We start from the raw sequence: 25373 nt of genomic DNA on the forward strand, positions 1-25373 counted from the left end.
TTCGACTTAGCTTAATGTGAAGTAAAGAGTCGTTAATTATTGTGTATCGTGCCAACAGCAGTTAGTTCGTGTGTAGCATTACCCAGCAGTTCGTTCGTTTAGCTAGTGGACCTTAGCCAGTGCGCGTGGACTAAATACATTGGTACCAGCACACGAGGAGGCCTAGTCGGAGAACCTACCGGACATGTGCACATGAGAACCGACGGCGGCGATTGCAGAACCAGTATTGGTTGGATTATATTGATTGTGGAACGTACTACCTGGAGAAGAGCATCGTTAATCTCCACTGTCGTTTGGATTTAACCACCTTGAGGATCTACATTCGGGCTGGCCTCATGGACCGAGGCTAGCTGGCTATCATCATTGCTATTGGGCAATTGGATTACAGTTATTGCTTTTGATGCTGAGCTTTGGATTACAAGGACTGGCTTCTGTACGTGAATCCCCTTCTTCAATTGATCAGACTGAGTATCCGAACATTCCTCTCTCCTCCAGAACTTACAACTCTGGGAGGAACCCATTGTCTTCAGCGGTACCAGCGTTTCCCCCATATAATTGCCATCCTACGCCAGGCGGCGTTAGCCTAGTACCCCATCGTAGGAATTATTCTATTCCCATTGACTTATGCTACTGACTGACTTTATGCCTATTCTTCGCCATACAAGCGCGACCCTAATTCTCATATCTGTAACATTTACTGCATAATAATAAATACCCTCAAATGATATTTCTTTGTCAGTGCCGTGTTATTATGAGTGTCTGCCATATATTAGATGTACTGTCTGGCCAGTAATTAAAGTACATACCTAGCAGTGGTTTAATCTATCACAATCTTTAATACAGTCAGGGTTTTGTAACCCCTCAGTTACAGTAACGTTTTAACTAAAACCAGAACCCAGATGCAGACACAAACAGGCAGAGACGATGTTGAATCAGAGATCATCCCAAATAGCGGGTATATTTATTTGGAAAAGGGAGAATATGTAACCAGGTCCTTAGACAGTCCAGGGTGTTGGCACACAGATGGGTAGTCTGACAAGCAGGGGATCGTGGCCGGGGCTAGGTTCTCAGAGAGTCCAGGAAGTAGGCGGGTATCAGGGTAGTCAGACAAGCGGGGGGGGGGGGCATAGCCGGGAGCGGGTTCTCAGACAGTCCAGGGGATTCACACGGAGAAGAGTAATCGGGCAGGCGAAGGTCATACACCGGGATCCAGGACGCGGGAGCAGAGTGTGAAGCCAGGTAGGGAACTGCGAGCAAAGGAGGACAACAAGACAAGTTAGGTAAAGCAAATGAACAAGGACTGACAGGAGACAGAGCAAGAGTATAAGGACTGACTGGTAATAAGAAACTACGATGTGACAGCCTCATAACATCTGAGCCAGGTCTAAATAGGAAGAACAATCAGCTGCTCCTCCGGTCTTCACACACCTGCGCGCGTGAACACTTAAGGTAACTAACTTGCGTTCAGCGTTTCTCTGATTGGCCATGACGCCCACGTGACTGCGCGCTAGCACGCCCCCTTATCCACGTCTGCCGCTCTGTGTTACGCGTTGCAGCGCGCGGCAGAGCGGCACTCACGGAAATAGGCTGCTGCTCGCGGAAATGTAATGTTATGTTCGAATCGCTAGAATACACAACATATTTATCAAAACAACTACCAGATTCACTCATAACGTTATTTCGCGTGACAACACAGCCCAGCTGTCAGAAACTGTACATTGTAACGTTATATAACGCAACGTTATATAATGTTATTTCGCGTTTTTATTCATAACGTTATTTCGCATGACAACACAGCACAGCTGTCAGAAACTGCACCTTGAGGGGGTTTGAATCATTGTACATCAGTGGAGGCTGCTGACTGATTAACTAAAAACTGTACATTGTAACGTTATATAACGCAACGTTATATAATGTTATTTCGTGTTTTTATTCATAATGTTATTTCGCGTGACAACACAGCACAGCTGTCAGAAACTGCACATTGAGGGGGTTTGAATCACTGTACATCAGTGGAGGCTGCTGACCAAATTTTTAGGTGAAGCACAAATTATTATATTATATTATATATTAAATTATATTTTTTAAACATCCCCAACGCTGCAACACCCCCATTCCTCCCAGGTGTCAGGCTCCTCATTCGCTTCCATTCATTTTGGGGACCATGTTTAAATATCGGAGATGAACGTTATTTCGATTGATATGAATAGCTAGTTACGTTTATATAGAGAGGCGATAAATTAATGAAACGTAAAAAAAGAAAAAAGAAAAAAATTGAAGTGATTCGAACTTGTCACCAGCTGACGAACGAGTTGAGCTAACCATCTATGTTAAAACTGAGTGACGAATGTATAATTTACACTTGTGCCAATTGCCTACTTATTATTAAGCTAGGTATTGTGCGAGCGTTGCTTGATTAACCTGCATGGTTATTATGTAGGGGGGATTACAAATGCATAATGCCGCGCAACCTATTAATATTACCTATGCGGCCTATGTGACGAGAGACGCCGAACGAGCGTGTTCACGAAGGAGGGCGCCTCTGCCGCTCTGCCGCGCGAGGGCGCGTATAAGGGGCCGTGCTAGCATGCGGTCACGTGGGCGTCGTGGCCAATCAGAGAAACGCTGAACGAAACGCTGAACGCAAGTTAGTTACCTTAAGTGTTCACTCCTCCAGGCTCCTGGACAGAACGAGCCGCGTTATTTTTTTCCATAGCCTATGTTTGCGAAGAGGCTACGGGAAAAAATCACGCCGCTGTGCGTCTCTGATTGGATCTTAAGTTTGTGTGGCACGGCGTGAACGCCAATCAGTCTCGTGTGCAAAGTCTCACTAACTATGTAAATTAATACATTAATACCAAATTTGTCATGGTCACTAAGACAACATATCTACACATGTCCATTTGTTTTCATAATATAATCCCTGCCCACAGCATTTATTTTTTAAACAATATGTTTATTGGTATTTTTTTTTTTTTCAGTTTTACAGCATCAGTTCAACAGTTCAACAACCATACAAAAGGAAATGCTGCCAACTGCCCCCCCCTCCCCGAGTTACAGAAAAATAGATACAAAATACCCCCCCCCCCCCCTGAAATAAAAATAAAAATCAATAACAAAAAAAAATAAAAAACTCTAGGCCCTCCCCTCCCACAGACTAGGACCTCAACAAATTAATTTTTTTTTTTTTTTTTTTTTTTTACACATTTTGAGAATTTAGTAAACCCAGTTACACCCGTCTAACAGGTGCCCATAGTTCTACACCAAACAAATAAATATCTAACGTTACATATTTTCTCTTCAAAGAGCAACTAATAACATTTACAGTATCATTCATTGCAATATATACCCATCAGAAAGACAAAAGGGAGCTTCAATAATAGCCTACATCGTCAACCTACTATGTAATCTGTTCTAAGTATTGCCTAAACCCAGCCCAGCATTTATCAAAGAGATGTGGTTTTTTCTTAAGATTGAACATTATTTTCTCTGATGCCATGTACGAAGAGATTTCACTAAGCCACATAGACATGGGGGGGATTCAGCACTTTTCCACAGCATGGTGCCCACAGCATTTGAGCAAACCTTTACTAAAACGCTGCAAATTACAAAATCGTATTAAAATCGTATAAAATCGTACATTTACAAAACCGATCTCCCCTACTTGATGAAATCAGGATTAGGCCCACGTTGCTAGAGAGTGCTGGTTTCATAATTCACATCCCCATTTCTACGCTGCTGACACTTGATGGTAGTCCCCCCCCCTCTTTCTATTTGTTCTACTTAGAGTGAGAGTGTCACAGACGAGTGTCAACCTTGTGAATCAGCTCTCTCTCTCTCTCTTTCTAACACACACAGTCTGCCTAGCGGCCGCCATAGGCAGACTGTGTGTGTTAGAAAGAGAGAGAGAGAGAGAGAGAGAGAGAGAGAGAGAGAGAGAGAGAGAGAGAGAGAGAGAGAGAGAGCATGTGTGTTTGTCATGTGTGTGTGTGTTAGAGAGAGAGCATGTATGAGAGATCCAAAAGGACAAAGATCAACACTTAAATCCAAAGAGAGAGAGAGAGAGAGAGACACATTGGAAAGAAATTGAAATGCTATTTGGCCCTAAACAGAGAGTACACAGTGGCAGAATACCTGAGCACTGTGACTGAAGATCCTTGACTATGTACAGACTCAGCAAGCACAGCCTAGCCATCGAGAAAGGCCGCCATAGGCAGACTGTGTGTGTTAGAAAGAGAGAGAGAGAGCGTGTGTGTGTTTGTCATGTGTGTGTGTGTTAGAGAGAGAGCATGTATGAGAGATCCAAAAGGACAAAGATCAACACTTAAATCCAAAGAGAGAGAGAGAGAGAGACACATTGGAAAGAAATTGAAATGCTATTTGGCCCTAAACAGAGAGTACACAGTGGCAGAATACCTGAGCACTGTGACTGAAGATCCTTGACTATGTACAGACTCAGCGAGCACAGCCTAGCCATCGAGAAAGGCCGCCATAGGCAGACTGTGTGTGTTAGAAAGAGAGAGAGAGAGAGAGCATGTGTGTTAGAGAGAGAGCATGTATGAGAGAGAGAGAGAGAGAGAGAGAGAGAGAGAGAGAGCATGTGTGTTTGTCATGTGTGTTAGAGAGAGAGCATGTATGAGAGATCCAAAAGGACAAAGATCAACACTTAAATCCAAAGAGAAGAGGGTCTATACCAGAGAAACCAAAGCAGCAAGGAGCCAATGGCCGACATCAGCTAAATAGGCTAGCCAGGTACTGTGACACCAGGCCACACACAGCTTTGGCCAACGGCCCAACGCTACCCAAGCTACACAAACGACCAAGACATTCACACACAGCACATGTCGTATCTCCAAATGTTGTGAAGTAGCATATGTTTTGCCTGGAAAAAAACATCGTTATTAACAAAACATTCGGGAGGGGAAGGAAGGAAGAGTGGGGTAATGTCATGACATTTTCATTAATCTTACCTGCACCAAGGAACGCAGGGCGAAAGGCCGCAACACAGGTCTCCACGTTGACGAAAGGCCTCTCGCTGGCGGGACAAAATAAGCCAGAACCCCCTGCTATTCTCACGGCTAATGTCAATGGTCGACTCGTAGCACAAGCTAACAGCTAACTCTAGCCTAGGCTAACTGATAGCATCAAAGTAATGTGCGCAGCCGGCAGCTAGCTACGACGTTAGCTGCTGGCTGCGCACGTTACTTTGATGCTATCAGTTAGCCAGTTAGCTCAACCCGGCTATCGCTAACCATTAGCTAACGCACTACCACTGAAACTACAACATGAGAAAAGCAATACAGGCGCTGACACCAGGCCACACACCGTTAGCTACTAACTCCATACTACAACAGGCTACAGCTAGTCGACCAGTTTGGCTCCAGAGAGAGAGAGAGAGAGAGATCCACGGCGGGAATATAATAATAGGTTGCATGAACTCACCATAACGCAGTATCAATGCCAATGGTAAAGTTGGAAGGAGACTTTCTTGGCCCACGGTGTAATTTCTTCTGATCCATGCTGCTTTTGAAAAGACATCCACTCGCTCCTCTGAATAGCGCTGAATTAGATCATCCCTCTACCTCGTGTGTCTTCTTCTTCTTCTTCTTCTTCTTCTATTTGGTGTATTACGGCGGACGGGAGAAGAGCCCGGAAACACTATCCTAAAATCTGTAGAGCAGCAAAGCCACAGAAACCGGAACACTGCAGTCTGCAGAGCCGCAGAGGCAGGAACAAGTCAGACACATTCTACAAACGTGTCTAATGTGAAATATATAAGCATATAAGCAAAACTAGATTTTAGGTCTGTGATGAAAAAGGGCCTCGCGGGAAGGGGGGCCTTGCAAAAAAAATATATATATATATTTTCTTTATTTTTTTTTTTTTTTTATTTTGCGAGGCCCCCCTTCCCGCGAGGCCCTATGCGACCGCACTGCTCGCACACCTCCTGAGGCGGCCCTGCATACAAGCAACAAATACAGTGCATGTTTATTTAACAGTGTGCCTTTGTTATCTATAATTTTCTATTTAGAGATACGCCACTCTAATCATACTGTATATTCATCTACAGTAGTTAGGAAGCCTGTCTGTTCATGTAGCAATCCAATGTACAGGCTGCTGGTGTGTGCTGCAGTCCACTATAGCGTATAATGGTCTTTGTTTTAGCCAGTGGACCTGCCTATATGTTGGTTGTACAGTAGCCTAGACTCTGGTCTACATTTTACATTTAGTCATTTAGCTGACGCTTTTATCCAAAGTGACTTACAAGTTTTGTACGACAAATCAGTAGGAAGGCTACAACTCTATCAGTTGAGTAACAATGTTCATCAAAGTGTTAATACTTGAGTGCTATAGTGTTGAGTGTATGTTAGTATATTAGGAAGAGTGCATGACAGTAAGAGGGTTATTTTCTATTTATTTTTTCAGATATTGATTGAAGAAGTGTGTCTTCAGTCGACGGCGAAAGATTGGTCGGGTTTCGGCTGTCCTAATTGTGGTGGGAAGTTCGTTCCACCATTGTGGGGCAAGGACAGAGAATAGGCAGCTTTTCTTTGATGACCCTCCCGGAGCTCGGATAGGAGTTGGTCGGAGGTGGCCAGAGGATGCAGAGCGTAGGGGTCTTGAGGGTGTGTAGTTAGAGACCATTGCCCGGAGGTAGGCGGGAGCCGTTCCCTTCGCCGCACGATATGCCAGGTCGAAGGCCTTGAAGCGGATTTGTGCGGCCATGGGGAGCCAGTGCAGGTCTCTAAGAAGTGGGGTGCCATGGCTGGCTTTGGTAGGTTTGAGATCAGGCGTGCGGCTGCGTTCTGAATGAGTTGAAGAGGCTTGGTGGCAGTGGTCAGAAGGCCAGCAAGCAGTGCATTGCAGTAGTCGAGGCGGGAGATGACTGTTGATTGGATGAGGAGTTGGGTGGTTTCTTTTGTCAGGAAGGGGTGGATCCTTCTGACATTGCTCAGGAGGAATCTGCACTGCAGGTTCTGGTTTTCGCTGCGATGTGAGGGGAGAAGTTCAACTGTTCGTCAAGGACAGCACCAAGTTTCTTGGCGGTCGGGGCAATTCTGTTTTGCTTAGGTTTAGCCAGATGACTCAGCTATATGTTGGCTGTACAGTAGCCTAGACTCTGGTTTTGACAGAGGACTCAGCTATATGTTGGCTGTACAGTAGCCTACAGACTCAGACTAGATGTTGCAGATCAAATATGATTCAAAATCCAGCAATAACATAGCGATCTTATAATAAAAAAAATTGTCAGAAACATATTTTAGGTTCAACTTTAGGTATGTAGACACGTGAATGTGTCTGACTGTCATCCTAACTGTGGTGTAGTGTTGTGTAATTTTACTTTGTGACTCATTTTGCTCTGGACTCAGTGAGACCTGGCAGAGGACTACCGCCAGGGGAGCTGGTGGGAGTTGGTCTGGCAACAGGTAGAGGGGACGAAGAAGCGGGGATCAAGGAGGAGTCTCACGGGAGGAACCTTCTCTTCGCTGAAATTCCGAGATGAGAGCGGACGTGTCAGCGGAGAGCCATCTACCTGGAGAGCACGCGGAACTCCATGTGCATCGGAGCGAGAAGAAGTAGTGTTGTATAGTGAGTAGGGGCGAAAGACAAAGAGGACGGTCAACAGACGGGTGGGGACTTCGACCAGTGAAGCGTTGCGTGTATATGTGTAGTCGGAACGTTAGGCTAGCCACACCGGCTAGTTAGCTTAGCTGCAGTTTAGCTCAGCCCGTCGCCTTGCCTTTCTCTGCTGCAGTGCACCGGACGTCCAAGGCATCACCTCCTCTATCTTCTCCCCGCCAGACCACCTCTACCTACTCCTCGCCAGACCACCCTGCCTTCGTGCCCCACAGGTGACGGTAGCTCAGGACCTCCACGGCCGAACTCTCACCTGCTTTATTTTTGATAGCATGCTCGCTAAGAGTGAAGGGGCTATCACGTTTTGAGCCACAACGTTCCCGAGCGGCGACCGAGTGCTCCATCTTTTATTATTTTGGGGTAATGCCGGCTTAGTTTTAGGGACTATTATTTATAAAGTGTGGGCCCCACTTATTTTGGTTGTGTGTATATTGTGTTGCAGAACCTATAGGCGACAGGTGTTTTTCGTCCAGGTAGTTCGTTCGAGCCTTGTGCTAACCTCCTCCAGATTGGGGGTATGGTACTGAGCGTTAACCATAGGCCAATGGTGTTATCTTTAGTTTTGATTGATGCAGTATCTTCCAGTAAAAGGAGAGGCGAGTAACTGGATTCACTGTGTGTGTGTGGATTAATGTGCCTTACTGTCTAACCCCTTTCATTATTCCTTATTATCATCATTATCGTCTAACCTCTTTTTGATCCACTGTATATGGGTAATAGACCTATCGCTCAGCCACGCCCCCTTTGAAAAGTCGGACAAACAAAGTCGACCGTGAATGACTGTTGACGATGGCCGCAGGCAGCCCCTTTCCTGACTGTGATGCAAGCCTTGCTTCACAGTCACAAAAGGGGCTAGGCCGCGGGAGATTTACCACAGCAGGTAACAGACCTGTTTTTTATAACACAAATATTTCATCTAGAAGCAGACAGAGAGGGTTACAATATGCAGTGGAAAAGTACGTTCATGAGATACACATTTACCTTAGACCTCCATGGTGATGCAAGCATTAGCTATATATAACGTTAGCTAGCTACTCTCAAGCATTACTTACAGTTGACTTGATTGAAGATTACAAGAACTATGACGATAATCCATGATTACTACTATTGCTGATACATTTTAGTGGAGAGGGGAGCTATATTCAAGTAGCAGCTAGTACGAGCAGTGTTCTCAAACAGTAGCCTATTTCTTTTCTCCCCTTCTCATTTCTGTTGAAACCATAGGGCACCAGGTTATTGTGCACACATCATTGGGCTCATGTACAGTTTAGACATTTCTCGTGCATAAAATGAAGACACTGCCTCCTGTACAAGTCGGCCACAGCAGAGGGAAGAAGGTAGCAGGCCAGCCTATAACCTCTGCAGTGGTGGCAAAAGTGATCCCCACCTACACTCCTAACAGGTAGTTTCAAAGCACAATTAAAACACATACATTTGGTAATAAAGGCAAAATGGTGCTCATTCACAGTTTATTGAAGAAAAAAAATGTGCACCGTCATGCAGTTTGATGTGAAAGAATAATAGCCTAGGCACAACATCCGATACATTTCTACAGTGAATAGTTAATACTATGCATAACACAGTTAACCATAACATGTATCTTTCTGCCTTTAGGAAAGAGTCAGGAATCAGTGAGGAAATATATAAGACACAGAGGAATGAGAGGCACACCTATAAGCTACATCGTTAACCAGACCCCTATAGGTAGCAGTAGGTGGAAAGGACTACCCCATTGGTTGTGTTATGTTAGGGATCCTCTCTGACACAATTTTAAATTTCTTTATCTTTGATATAGCACGTTCAACATGTATCCTGTGTGCAGCCACTTTTTTTTGTCAGGCAGACATCTGTAGAGGGCATCTGCCTTTTTCCTCTGATGAAGGGTGGGATGTTTATTTCTAGTCCAATTTATTGTAGGTCATTTTTTAGTAAAAATCCTTTCTCTACCATACGCCCATCCCCTTCCTGCAGATAGCCATGTTTAAGCAGATTTTTCATTAGCTTAATAAAGTTGCTCTGCCTAACTATTTCTTTGTCAGACATAGATCCAGTGAAAAGAGTTGAACAAAATATTACAGAACCTCGTGGATCACATGCTATGAGAGATTTCAATGTGTTTGCAGACTTGTAGGTTGAGTAGCTTTGGGGTTTGAATTTTTTACTCTGTACAGTCTAATATTGCCATCGTTGTAGGAAATTCCTCTCTGTACTTTCCTGGCATTTGTGCCATTATTATGTCTCTATGAGGCCATGCGGGTAGTTCCCCTAGAACTGTGAACATGTAGTCCACCCATGCGTTGAACAAAGTACCAACACTACGTTCATCAATGCACCTCATGGTACCAAAGCACCTCAAAGGCACTAAAAAACAAATTACAAACATCTCAAAACAAGCTAGTCAGACTACTACTTGACCTGACTCCTAGAACCCACCTCACCCCTGCCCACTTTGACAACCTAGGATGGCTTAGAGTAGACGACAGAGTACAGCAACTTGCAATGGGCCTGGTCTACAAGATACACTACGCGACCAAGGTACCTACCCATGTACATGTCAAAATACTTCCCAAAGGTCAGTGAATACCACGATCACAACACCAGAGGGAGCTCCACAAATCATGTAAAACCCAGATTCGGCTCAAACAAGGGACTAAACACGTTTCGCAATTATGCCACATCAATGTGGAACGCCCTGCCTAAAGCTGTAAAGGAATGTGAATCACTACCCACCTTCAAAAACACTCTCAAAAAACACCTACGTGAGACTGCAATTCGAAACTGGCCCCTACAAATGTCCTAACCTAGTTGTACAGTAAATGACCAAGTAATGCTTTGTCAATATTCCAATGTACAGTGTAAAATGTGTGTGTGTCCCCTTCCCAACCCCCCCCCCCCCCCCCCCACCTCCAATGTACAGCCCTCACCCAACCCACCCAACCCCACCCCACCCAACCAACCTCCTCCAATGTACAGTTTCTATGCCAAATGTATATACACTCCTTTTCTGGACACTTCTGTATCACAAACAGTACTGTATTTGCAAATCTGATATGTCATAAATGTATAGATGTAGCAGTACTGTCTATCTGTATGTCATGTATGTCATATATGTTATGATGAATTGAAAATGGGGGACCCTGATGTAAACAAGACGAAAGTCTTTCTCTGGTCTGCATCCCCTTAACAATTGTATGTATTGAGCTGTACTGTACTGTACCCATTCTGCAATCTGTTAATAAACTTTTCAATCAATCAATCAATCAATCAATCATAAATGCCAAATCTTTTAAATCATGATTTTGTCTCAGTTTCATAAGAACAAGCAAGAGCTGCACACGCAGGGGCATTGTGTTAATTTGCCAATCACTTCTGCTATAATGTCAATGGGACTGAAGTTTGCTGTGCTGTTTCACTGCTAGGTATACTAAACACAGTACATAGATTGTTGAATTGATCATAAGTGAATCCAGTGGCATATTTCAAATAGGCTGGTACACGGCTGTGCTGCAAGACCTCTGGTGTTAATCTATTTGGTACTTGATTATGTCTCAGAACAGTATTTATACTCGTCAGTGATTCGATTTGTGCTTGTTGATTTCTCAATCTTTCATCTCGCTCCTCTTGTCCACCTTCCATTGGGGGAGCCTGCTCCACAGGCCGGCGCTCCTCATCTGGAGGCTCCTCCACACCCTGACCTTCTTAGAGAAGAGAGAGGAGTAAGAGGGAAGGAGAGAGGGGTGATGGATAAGGGGAGAGGGATGAGGGGGAGAGGTGAATGAGGAGAGAGGGATGAGGGGGAGAGGTGAATGAGGGGAGAAAGAAATGAGAGAGAGGGATAAGAGGAGACAAATTACTCCTTGATGTTTCTAATTCTTTCTCTCGCTGCAGCTCCCACTGTTGCAGCTCCCACAGACCAACCCAGGCTTGCTTGAGGTGAAATGTCCCTTTGCAGCAAGGGACATGACGGTAGCAGAGGCAGCCACAGCCATAAAAGATTTTTATGTGCGTAAAGACGGAGAAGACATGCACATCTCAGAGAGGCACAACTGTTATTACCAAATTCAAGGGCAACTACTACTTAGCGGACTCAACTTCTGTGACTTTGTACTTTTTACAAGAAGAGATATATATATTGAGAGAGTTCACAGAGATATTCAGTTCATCAATGACATGATTGTAAAGCTGCACACATTCCATGATGCTCACTTTAGTCCAAAAACATAAATCAGACCTCTTTCATTGTCACTCATGTCCTGTCTTGGGTTGACCTGTGTCGTCTCTGTGAGGGCAGTAACATCTCCAGCACACCTCATTCTGTGAAAAAAACACAATAAGCTGAGTATTAGCTAAGCATAGACAGATAATAATAATAGTTCATTTATGGAGCATCTTTCATACATAAAATGCAGCACAAAGTGGATTTTATTGACAACAAACATAACAACTTTGACAGATCAACATTTGTATTTGCCTTGTCAGGGATAAAACAAAAAGTCCCCTCATGCATCAACGTGTTCTACGCACAGATCTGTGCGTAACCCGTGCGTACGATCATTTCTAAGCAAAGAGTGGGATTCATCAATTTGAACTTGAACTTGACTTCGTGCGTACATCTACGCACAGGTCAGACCTGGCGTACCTAGCTCCCAGTGGTAGAATATATTATTACAACAAGGAAATGAGCTTCTGTGCATAATAACACTGTATGTTCTGTATGAACCGTAGTTCATTATAGTTCATTGTAAGATAGCAACAGTAGTGTAATTATGGTCAAAACCCTATAAATAGCATTTGGAATAATAGATCTTTCTCTCAGAATGAATGCAGCATGGTTTATATAGCGTTATCGGAATATACGGGGTGTAGGCTACTGACTGACTGCGCTCCGCGTAGCTTGATTGATTGATTGATTGAAAAGTTTATTAACAGATTGCAGAATGGGTACAGTACAGTACAGCTCAGTACATACAATTGTTAATTGGGGATGCAGACCAACTTTCGTCCTGTTTACATCAGGGTCCCCCATTTTCAATTCATCATAAATCATAAAGCTCAACTCGTTATTATTTTGTGCACAGACCGCCGAAACACGGGAACGTTTTGATTATATTTAAAAGGCTTTACGTTAAACGAAACAAGTGGAATTTCGAATCTGTAAGCAGAATAAGTCATATGAATATAGTGTTCTTCCCCCTTTTTACTGTACAAGAAAGAATAGAAAACGCATTGCAATGACACCATGCAGATAGTGGACAGACTATATGATGGGATTCAAGTTCGCGTTTTTGTTGCTCATAGGCAGTGGTGCGTTATTGAAATCATCTGGGGTGACACGCACCACGTGCACGCGCGCTCCCTGCGCGTGCGCGCGCTCCCGCGAATGCGCATTTAATGTCCCCTCGCTTGGGCACAGACTAAAGACAGTGCCTAATTGCCTCTACGAATGGAATGTAACACGTCTTCACAACAAGGTTAGGTGTGAATGTGTCTGAGAACGTATTTAACACACCTGACGACCGGAGCTATTGATATGCAAATAGCAAGTGAGGTCCCACACCGTGGTACCCCGTGCCATGAACAACGCATGCCTGCTCATAGGCATGCTGTCAGAGTATGATATCTTAATCAAACATTCTAGAACATTTGTCATCACAGATCATGTCCTAATGGAACATAGGCTATGGCATGGATCGTGATATTGTGTGGACTGTTATTATTACTGTACGGCGGTACCACCCATTGTGACAGCAGCCTTGAGTCCCGCACACAAACATGATGGAATTCAAGTTCATGTATTGAAAGGCAGGATACATCATACATGCAGTGAGATTCATTGTTCTTGTATATGCTCTCGTATTATATTGTTTATATAGGCTACCCAATACTGACATCAAAATAGATTGTAGTATGCCTCTAGAAATCATATGCAGCAGGTAGAAAATTGACGGGAGATCCATCGCGATTTGGAATAGAATTGAGGAGAACTTTAATCCGTGGGTATTAATCAAACAACACGGGAAAAGGCAGTCATATTCCAGCGCGGTCTTTATTAGCCGACAACAAAATAGATGCCTCTAAAAATCATATAGCCAATCGAACACAACTAATAAAGGCATTCATATTACAGCACGGTTATAATGACACACAACCAACTCCAAACAGTGGTCAACGAACGGTCTTTATTAGTATTTTGAGCTGTCCAGGCAGAATTGCAGCAATGGTCTTAGGGAGCCGTTGATATCTGACATCACCGTTTACAAGTCCGCCTTTTATTTATCCCATAAATCATAATACGCGATAGTGTCTTCTTGGTTCGACAGCAGTGAATTCTCCGTGGAGTTTCTCGGAGTCCCGCTCGGGTCGGTCCATTATTTCACATCCCATGGGGGGTGTTTCCTCATTTTCATGACCATATATGGATAATCATGCCCGAGCATTGACGGTAGAACAAAGTGGTATTCATCAACACGGCAGGGCATAGAGCCTGCGTACGCACGTGTGGTGAATGCCGACTTCCCTGTGCGTACGCTAGTTCTACATTCCGTGCTTACGTGTGGAAGTAGGTCAAGTTCTACGTCCACGTTGATGCATGGGCCCTCATGCATCAACGTGTTCTACGCACAGATATGTGCTTACCCTGTGCGTACGATCATTTCTAAGCAAAGAGTGGGATTCATCAATTTGAACTTGAACTTGACTTCGTGCTTACATCTACGCACAGTTCAGACCTGGCGTACCTAGCGCCCAGTGGTAGAATATATTATTACAACAAGGAAATGAGCTTCTGTGCATAATAACACTGGCACGTTCTGTACGAACCGTAGTTCATTATAGTTCATTGTAAAATAGCAACAGTAGTGTAATTATGGTCAAAACCCTATAAATAGCATTTGGAATAATAGATCTTTCTCTCAGAATGAATGCAGCATGGTTTATATAGCGTTATCGGAATATACGGGGTGTAGGCTACTGACTGACTGCGCTCCGCGTAGCTTGATTGATTGATTGATTGATTAAAAAGTTTATTAACAGATTGCAGAATGGGTACAGTACAGTACAGCTCAGTACATACAATTGTTGATTGGGGATGCAGACCAACTTTCGTCTTGTTTACATCAGGGTCCCCCATTTTCAATTCATCATAAATCATAAAGCTCAACTCGTTATTATTCTGCGCAGACCGCAGAAACACGGGAACGTTTTGATTATATTTAAAAGGCTTTACGTTAAACGAAACAAGTGGAACTTCGAAGCTGTAAGCAGAATACAAGTCATATGAATATAGTGTTCTTCCCCCTTTTTACTGTATAAGAAAGAATAGAAAACGCATTGCAATGACACTATAGTGGACAGACTATGTATATGATGGGATTCAAGTTTGCGTTTTTGTTGCTCATAGGCATGCTGTCAGAGTATGATATCTCAATCAAACATTCTAGAACATTTGTCGTCACAGATCATGTCCTAATAGAACATAGGCTATGGCATGGATCGTGATATTGTGTGGACTGTTATTATTACTGTACACCGGTACCACCCATTGTGACTACAGCCTTGTGAGTCCCGCACACAAACATGATGGAATTCAAGTTCATGTATTGAAAGGCAGGCTATCATACATGCAGTGAGATTCATTGTTCTTGTATATGCTCTCGTATTATATTGTTTATATAGGCTACCCAATACTGACATCAAAATAGATTGTAGTATGCCTCTAGAAATCATATGCAGCAGGTAGAAAATTGACGGGAGATCCATCGCGATTTGGAATAAAATTGAGGAGAACTTTAATCCCTGGGGTATTAATCAAACAACACGGGAAAAGGCAGTCATATTCCAGCGCGGTCTTTATTAGCCGACAACGAAATAGATGCATCTAAAAATCATATAGCCAATCGAACACAACTAATAAAGGCATTCATATTACAGCACGGTTATAATGACACACAACCAACGCCAAACAGTGGTCAACGAACGGTCTTTATTAGTATTTTGAGCTGTCCAGGCAGAATTGCAGCAATGGTCTTAGGGAGCCGTTGATATCTGACATCACCGTTTACGAGTCCGCCTTTTATTTATCCCACAATACGCGATAGTGTCTTCTTGGTTCGACAGCAGTGAACAATCTTCGTGAGTTTCTCAGGGTTCCGCTCGGGTCCGTCCATTATTTCACATCCCATGGGGGGTGTTTCCTCATTCTCATGACCATATATGGATAATCATGCACGAGCATTGACGGTAGAACAAAGTGGTATTCATCAACACGGAGGACCATAGAGCCTGCGTACGCACGTGTGATGAATGCCGACTTCCCTGTGCGTGCGCTAGTTCTACATTCCGTGCTTACGTGTGGAAGTAGGTCAAGTTCTACGTCCACGTTGATGCATGAGGGCCTAGGACTTATTTACATCGTTGTCCCTTGTTGTTACTGGTTTAAAGTGGCACTATGGCATCTGAAGTGCATCGAGCATTCTTAGTGCATAATCTAAAGTGCATGTAGTAGTATTCATGTTTCAGTTTTTTTTATTATAAAAAAAAGCATCATTCATGCTCATTGGTGCATTAAAAACAATTATTTTCATCAACAAAGTGCATAGAGACATTACTCATCGTTCACCAGAGGTTCACCAGGTTCATCAGAGGTTCCTCCGGTGGTTATAACAAGTTTGTCCTTAGCCTTATTTTTGAACCCATTAATATGGATTCAGTCTTGTTGCCTAGATGCAGTGACAACCTGTTGTCTGTTAGCCAGTTCTTTATATTATCAATGTTGGTCACTACATTACATCTATAACTATAACTGTCCTTGTTGGTCATCATTTCCACTCTTATGCACCTGGCTGACTGGCAGCTAACGTTAGCTAGCTGGGCTGGATATACGCTAGCTAGTTGGCAGTCAAAGTCAAACGTTAGCAAACTAATAGTTTGGTCTACGTTTCTAATACATGCCGTCAAATATTATGTCTTTATGAATTGACCTTACCTTTGAGCTAACTTAAGTGTCCTTGGTAATGGTCTTCACATTCAGTTGTGTATGTGGACGACACAACAGAATCCACCGCTTGCATTTCTCGAGTTTTCTTTTGGGCTTTGGAAAAGGTACAAAATATACTCCTCCATCCAGTCTTTCAGAGTACCTGGTGTCCGAATTACAGGTACCACACGCACAGCGTTTCACCATCAGATATTAGGTAGATAATAACATAGAAACTGAAGTCTTCACAGTGGTTTCGATCACAGACGTTTGGTTTGATGCGCCCTACAAATGGCTTTTCTGTTGTTGTCCGAGTTTTCTCCCAGCGAGGATTTTCGCTGTGATATGATTGGACAAATTCTATTTGGGGAGTGGTTTAGCGACAGGTCTATTGGGGAAGGTGCTCCTTACAGGTCACCAACAGTCAGCAAGGTACGGTACTGCTTTGGGGAAGAACTATACCATCCACCACTACTGCCACCGGGTGTGAGGGGGTGTGGGACGTACTAGGGGAAGTGTGGGTGTTTAGGGGTTGCTGTGCATCGCCCTGGAGGGTGAGAAGGACCAGTACACACCACCTAGGTTTGTAAATCCTAGGCCCCATCCGCCCCATTTGTTAACCTCGAATCTAGTACCCTTACACTGCAGTCGGGGGCCCAGCCGGACTCAGCTCTGCCGGGTTCCCACTAACCGGTGCCAGTATAAATTCACCCTCACCAAGTAGGGATAATCCACCCTATTACAGGTAGAAAAGAGAAGATTTACACTGCCATCTTGTACACTTGCATTCTATCAAGATATCACATGCTCATTTCAAGAGGAATGCTGCTGAACTGCAGAAAAGGCACAATTTTACAATTCTCTAAAAACAACACATAGGAAAAGGCCATTTTCACAATAGGTCCCTTTTAACAATTACGTTATAATTATTAAAACATGCACTCCAATTTCACCTAGTCTGCAGACTATACTCTCTAGCCACAGAACCACAAGAAAAAAACAAGGAGGAATTTTCTTTGAAGAACTGAGCCCATCTTGATCAGTCAAACCATTTAGGTTCCTTCCCTGTGATCCTAAATTCCTTGACTTGAAACACTTTATTGATCCAGGTCAACAGTCCCGGTTCAGATCAATCAAGAGTTGTGATTGATGAGGGCTATCCTATTGCTGACGATGTGTGTGTGTGTGTTTACGTTTGTTTGTGTGTGTGTGTGTATGTGTGTGTGTGTGTGTGTGTGTTTGTGTGAGTATACAGTATACAGTGCAGTTTGGATAGTGAAACGTTTCTTCTCCAGCACATTGGATTTAAAATGGAACAATGACTAGGAGGTTAAAGTTCAGATTTTCAGCTTTAATTTGAGGGCGATTACATCCATACCAGGGGAGCCATATTCTAAGGTATGAAACCCTGTCCCCAAATGTAATTAGATGAATGATCATGACCTTAAATTAAGTCATATTTAATATTTGGCTGCAAATCCTTTGCAATCAATGATCGTAAGTATCTTTGTAAATATCTTTGTAAGAACAAACTTACGAAAGATCTCCTCCGGATTCCTGAACGTGTGAAAAGGTGTTTGTAAATAGCCAAAGTGCTCTTAGCTGCGCTCCCCCGAATGAAGAACGCCACTTTAATTGAAAGCGCGTTCTCATACACCTGAATTTGCATACAGAAACGCCCCGCCAGCTCCTTATAAGGCCATGCAACACAGGACCGTGTGCACCGGATCGAGTCCACAGGCAACGCAAAAGCAATTTGATGATCAAAATTAGATTGGATTAGATCCAAATGTATTATCATTATACAGCACAAGTACAATACAACGAAAATTAGTTTGCCATCTAACCAGAGTACAAATATACTGTAACAGTAATCCCGCCTGGGAGAAATGCGAGGCCCTGTGCGAGATTTAAACGCGAGCCCCCCACCCCTAAAGGTAAAAAAAATAAAAAAAATAAAAAAATTATATAATAAAAAAAAAATATATATATATATATATATTTTTTTATACAGTCAACATATTCTTAAATAATAGCGCTGCCCGAGGCTGGGCATACAGTCAACATATTCTTAAATAATAGCGCTGCGCTGCCCGAGGCTGGGCATGATACAGTCAACTGTCAACATATAGCAAGAGAGAGAGAGAGAGAGAGAGAGAGAGAGAGAGAGAGAGAGAGAGAGAGAGAGAGAGAGAGAGAGAGACAGAGAGACAGAGAGAGAGAGACAGAGAGACAGAGATGGAGAGGCCATTGAGGCGTGGTGCTTAGGCCTTCTGCGGACCTGGGCTTGGGGTTCTCGGGGGCCTGGGGGTCGGGCGGGGGCGGGTGGGGGCTCTGGGTGCTCGGCTCCGTGCATGGTGGACCAGGAGATGGGGGTGTTCTGTTTCTCAGGGAGGAGGGCGGGAGGGAGGGGTTTCTCTCAGGGGGGTCAGAGTGGCTGAGCTTTGCCCAGTGGGGTCCTGTGTGTTGCGGGGTCGGTGGGCGTGGGGTGGGGTTCTCGGTGACATGGGAAGTAGCGGGCTGGGCTCGTGGGGGGAAGTTCTATGGGCTTAACTCAGGGGGGGGAATGTCGGGGGAGGGGGACCATCATTTTCGCAGTTTGGCCCGGGAGGGGGGGTTCTTGAATGTTGTGGGGTCGTTGTGCGTGGGGTGGGGTGCTTGGTGGCATGGGAGGTAGCGGGCTTGGCTCGGTGGGCGGGAGTACCACCCCTCGCTCCTCTACTGAGCCTGGCCCAATCAAATTCAAGGGACCCGTGTCGCTGAGTGCTCGGCCCCGCGTGGGACGGCCCTGGGACATGGGAAGCCCTGTTTCTGGGGGTGGATGGCGGGAGGGGGGGGTCCCTCTCATGGGGGTCTGGGAGGCTGAACGCAGCCGAATTCAAGGGGCCCATGTTAATGTACTGTTATGTTATTGATGTCATTGTAAGTATTGTATAAGTGTTGTTTGTCTATAAAAATTAATACAAATAAAATAAAAAAAGAACACTCAAACGCAGTATAGCATAATGTAATTGATTTATGTAGTGTTATGTTGTCCAGTCCCTGAGGGTTCAAAGAAAATATAAACCAGTACCCTCCTGTTGCTATAAATGAAAGTACAGATGTACTGCCATTAACTTTTTTTGTCTAATTTGAATATGGAAGTCAATGGAGAAATCGGACAAGAACAGCCATGGAGAAAATGTCACTGATTCCCGTCGGAAGGGGTCAGATGACCCCACAGCTTAAGAGAAATATGAGAAAAATAAACAGTGTAAACTATATAATTACCTCTTAATATAAAAATATGAGGTTTACCACAGGTTTGAGTGACAAAAAATAAAAATAATAATAATAATAATAATAATAATAATAAATAAAAATATTATTATTTTTTATTAGAATTTTTTGGATGGAAGAGCCACACATTGACGGGCAAAGAGCCACATGCGGCTCGCGAACCACGGGTTGGCCACCCCTGCGCTAGATGCTCGCAAAGTGCTGTGACTTTCCACATATATATTCCATATATATGTGGAATAACGTTCTAATTACATTTTCCTGAAGTCATTTTGAAATTTCAGAAACCGTGCCAGATAAAACGGGTACTTTTAGGAAAAGTCATTGAGTGACAGAGCTGGAGCGCGACCGAGTGACGAGGATACATTTATTGAAAATGCCTAGGCAAGGCGCTCGCCACTAGTGCAGGAGATGCTGGGTTCGAGCCCAGCTCTCTGCATTGCTACCAGCTTGGCTAGTCGTTCATACTAACACAATTGGCAGTGTTAGGGGTGGGAAAGCTGGTGGGTGGGTCCTGGTCGTTGTAAACAGCGACTCCTACAGTTCGGTTGGGGAGCCTGCTCAGCGAGGAAAGGATCTAAGGGGGGTAGTGTGATCCTTCCACACGTTACACCCTCTCAGTGAGAGTCCGCGCTGCCAGGTGAAAATAAGTGGTTGATTGGCTACACATGTGTCGGAGGAAGCATGTGATAGCCTCCACTCTCCCAGACCGACCGTAGGGGGTAGAGTGCGCAGCGACCAGGAAGGGGATTGGGAATTGGCATAACGACTAACATTGGGATGGGAGAAAAACGGAGGAAAAAGGAGGGGGGAAAATATTTAAAAAAAATGCCTGGGGGTCATTTGACCTCTTGTCGGCTGTGCTAGTGTTAAAGAGTCACTGGAATTACACCAACCTGTACTTTCTACAATTTCCAAATTACCAAAAATAATTTGGGACATTCCCAGCATCCTGAGCTTATGCCTGTGCTTGCATCTAGATTCATGAAAATAGGGCCATATAAAAAATGTATAAGGCACAATTTTACATTTAAAAAATATGCATTGGCAATATTGTGTCTGAATGTCAAACACAATGTCAAAGTGTGAATTAATGTACAAATGTCAGCCTCCTATGGCAGAAACTGTGGCTGCTAGAGGGTGGGGACACTTTTGTGGACCAACCAACCAACCAAGTGAGGTATAGAGCTGCTGGTCGCAGCTAAAAATAAAGCCTAAAGAATGAAGAGACTGACAGACAACTGCAATGTATAGTATAGTCCCTGACTAAGGATTTGTATAGTCGACTTTGATTGACTTTGATTGAAAATGATTATTATTATTTTTTTTTTTTTTTTTTTTTTATCATTCCATTTGGGCTGTGGGGGTGCTTAATGTCTGAAGGAGTCGACTGAAGGCTTCTGGTCCTCTGTGAAAGCATACAATTGGTCCACTGATGGATACATCTTGATATTTGTCTAGTGTGTTCTTAGACAGGTGAAATCCTCTTTCAGTGCATCTGTGCCCGTTTTCTTAGGGAGTTAGCCTCGCTGGTATGCGCGCCATTAGCGTTGGCCACGCTTCTAGGCCTCTTTGCTTTTGGAAAGAATGATACAACATTTTTTTTATTTTTAATTATATATATTTTTTGCATTAGACTAAGAGGTTGATTAGTCTACTATTCGACTAGTCGAGGTCAGCCCTAGTATAGTATGGTAGGTCTGTACCCCATACTGTACCTTCATGTTTTAGCCCAATTCCTCATAGACTAGCTGGTATGCTTTTGTTGAGTTTGTGGATAGCTGTCAAAATGCCTCTTCTATAACTCTACATACATGTATCTACACACAACTATAGCTCCGATAGGTCAGCAACTCAAATGTGCTTAAGCGCTTGTTAGATTTGGAATATCTCTTTGTATGTATGTATGTTTGTACAGTATGTATGTATGTATGTATGTATGTATGTATGTATGTATGTATGTATGTATGTATGTATGTATGTATGTATGTATGTATGTATGTATGTGATAGTTTTAATTCATTGATCTGTTGTCAATATCTTATATATCTTCAGGCTGTACACTGACGTCAGATGTCTCTGTGTAAACATGGGACCCGATGAAACGGTCTCTGTGTAAACATAGGGCCCCATGAAACAGTTCTGGACACAGGTGCATGATCATATCAGAAGCATGCAAAAGCCCACACACACACCAGCACACACACTTTAACACACACACAAGCACACATCACACAGACATCAATGCATACACATAGAGAGAGATACACACACCCCCCCCTTTTTTGTTCGAAAGTGCCAGCTAGACATGCAAACTCATGTCTCTCACTTTAACACACACACAAGCACACATCACATAGACATCAATGCATACACACCGAGAGATATACACACACCATTCTGATAAGATCCTTTGTCCTCAAACTGTGACATGACGGCTATCAATCACCAAGGCAGAAAAGAGGTTGGCCTATGTACCATACTGTATAAAAATATGTGGCTGTCTGTCGTCAAGGATCATTCTGCGGGTGTACTCGAGCAGGTGGTCCGGATTGAAGAGCTATCCTTCCTGTGTTCTCTGTGTACTTCGAGATAAAAACCTTGGCGGCACCAGACTTCAGACTCAACTTATGTCTCATTGCTTCATTCAATAAAAGAACTATAAGGGTATTTCCATACAAATGGGGGCTCGTCTCGGGATTGGATTGATCGCGGTGAACCAGTTGTCGTCTGGAGTCCCAACCAAGGTGTCTCGTCTTCAGTGACAAAACAAGCGCTAAAAAATTGAAAAGGTGAGCAGGTTACACCTATTTTGAAAACTCTAAATTTATGATTTGTTCTGAATATTGGTATATGTGAGAGCACAGGAAGAATTGATCTATAATCTGTATTTTTCTCTCCTCTCTGCAAATCGTCCTGGAGAGACGGACAAGGAGTGACGGCTGAAGGAAAGCCGCCCAGGTTAAAGCGGACGCCGGTGTTTTTTCTTCAAATGACAAAACGGTAGGCAAAATTCCAGCCTTTAAAAGTAACTACAGATTGGCAAAAATCTAAATTTAGAATAATTTTTTTTTGTCATTTAGAATTTTTTTTGTCATTTAGAATTTTTTATTTTTTTTTGTCATTTTGATAAGAAAAAATACCTGCGTCTGCTGACATCTGTGAGGCCCTAAGGTCTATCCAAATAGGGTTAAAGTCCCAACGGAGGTTGAAGGCCTATAAATCTATTAAGGTCTATCCAAATAGGGTTAAAGTCCCAACGGAGGTTGAAGGCCTATAAATCTGGTTAAAGTCCCAACGGAGGTTGAAGGCCTATGAATCTGGTTAAAGTCCCAACGGAGGTTGAAGGCCTATGAATCTGGTTAAAGTCCCAACGGAGGTTGAAGGCCTATAAATCTGGTTAAAGTCCCAACGGAGGTTGAAGGCCTATGAATCTGGTTAAAGTCCCAACGGAGGTTGAAGGCCTATAAATCTGGTTAAAGTCCCAACGGAGGTTGAAGGCCTATAAATCTGGTTAAAGTCCCAACGGAGGTTGAAGGCCTATGAATCTGGTTAAAGTCCCAATGGAGGTTGAAGGCCTATAAATCTGGTTAAAGTCCCAACGGAGGTTGAAGGCCTATAAATCTATTAAGGTCTATCCAAATAGGGTTAGAGTCCCAACGGAGGTTGAAGGCCTATAAATTGATTCTGTATGAATGTTAAAGCTAAGTGATATATGTAGTTGGGTGGCATGTTATTGAATCTTAACAGAAAAGCTTAGATGTAAGACGAATTGGTGCTGTATTCTTCAACAAGGCCCGCCCCAAATTAAGGGGTAGAAGATTGGCTCGTTATTACAGCAACGATTTGAACGACATACAGGCTTTTGAGATTAATATCCACGGACGGGGTTGGGACATTAGGGGATAGTGAATTTGTATTGAATCCCAGGTTTAGCTGGAGCAAGTGAAGGAAACATCTTTAGCATAGTTGAACGGACCCCCAAAAGTGGAGGGACACGTTACTTAAATAGGTCGGATAATAGTTCAATAGCGCAAGCGATTGGAGGTTGTGTTAAGCTGTGTGGTTAGGGTGACTACTTTTTTTTCTCCGTCTCCTCCTCCTCCTACTTCCCCCCCTCTCTCTATAACTCACCCGGACTTCCTCACATTCCGTCTCCTCTCCGTCTCCTCCTCCTCCTACTTCCCCCCTCTCTCTCTCCGTAACTCACCTCCTCACACTCCGTCTCCTCCTCCTCCTACTTTCCCCCCCTCTGCCTCTCTCTATAACTCTCTTCTTCCTCCTTCTCTCTCTCTATCTCTCTCTCTTTCTGTACCCCAACGCATCTAAATACACACACACACATTCACCATTATTATCATTATTATTTCGTTGGTGCCGCTTGCTGTAAACTTGCGGGACCACACGTCCTCGAGAAAACTACAACAACACGAAGGTCGGGGGTAGTACTGAACTCGAGCCATTTCTCTCTCTCTCTCTCTGTCTCTCTCTCTCACTCTCTCGTACTGACACTTTTCCTCACCCGCTCTCTCGCTGACTCTCCCATTTTTCTACTGCATGTTTCTATGGTTGTGGTAGAAGACTGGATGTTGTTGCTTGTTTTTTTTCCTTTTTCCCTGTTCTCCTCTGTGTCAGAAACTTTTCATTTCATCTTTATTTAATTTTTTCTTGTATCTTATTTTTGAAAATATAAGTATATTGTTTTAGGTGTTGCCTGGTGCAAAGACAATAGAGGAAAGACAAATATATAGTTCAGAGGGTTATTTAGAGGGGTTGGTATTATCCCACATTTAATTAACTTTCAAACACTGGGTAATATAATTAAGAGGATTATATAGTAGATTTTTAGTGTGCAGACAGTTTTCAGATGTTAAAAGTTGTTAGTGAACCTGCTAAACGACTTCTGCTGTTAAAGCACGTTCTAATATTGGGTTGTACCAGGTAGTAACAAGGCCCCCGTACATACACACACACACACTCACACACACACACACACACACACACACACACACACACACACACACACACACACACACACACACACACACACACACACACACACACACACACACACACACACACACACACACACACATATATACATGCACACACACATATATACATGCACATACACACACATAACCACGCACATATACATAAAACACACATACATACATATACATACAAACACAGTCAATCAACCACACGGGAGGGCTTTGAAAGCAGACCAATTTGATCAATCTTAGAAAATGTCTGGGCGCTTTAACTCCTAAATCAGGGAAGACTGGTTAAATATATATGTTTGTTTTTCTCTCTCTGGTTTAATCAGACTTATTATATTCAAACATCCGCTCTTCTTGTTTTCACTCTAGGTTTTTCCCCCTCTCTCTGTCTTTTTCTCTGTCTCTCTCTCTCTCTCTGACTCTCTCTTGTCTCTCCCCCCCCCTTCCTCTTTTAATTTTCTCACTCTCTCCGCAAACTT

The sequence above is a fragment of the Notolepis coatsorum genome, assembly GCF_963971535.1.
Source record: "Notolepis coatsorum genome assembly, chromosome: 1".
Taxonomy (NCBI): domain Eukaryota; kingdom Metazoa; phylum Chordata; class Actinopteri; order Aulopiformes; family Paralepididae; genus Notolepis; species Notolepis coatsorum.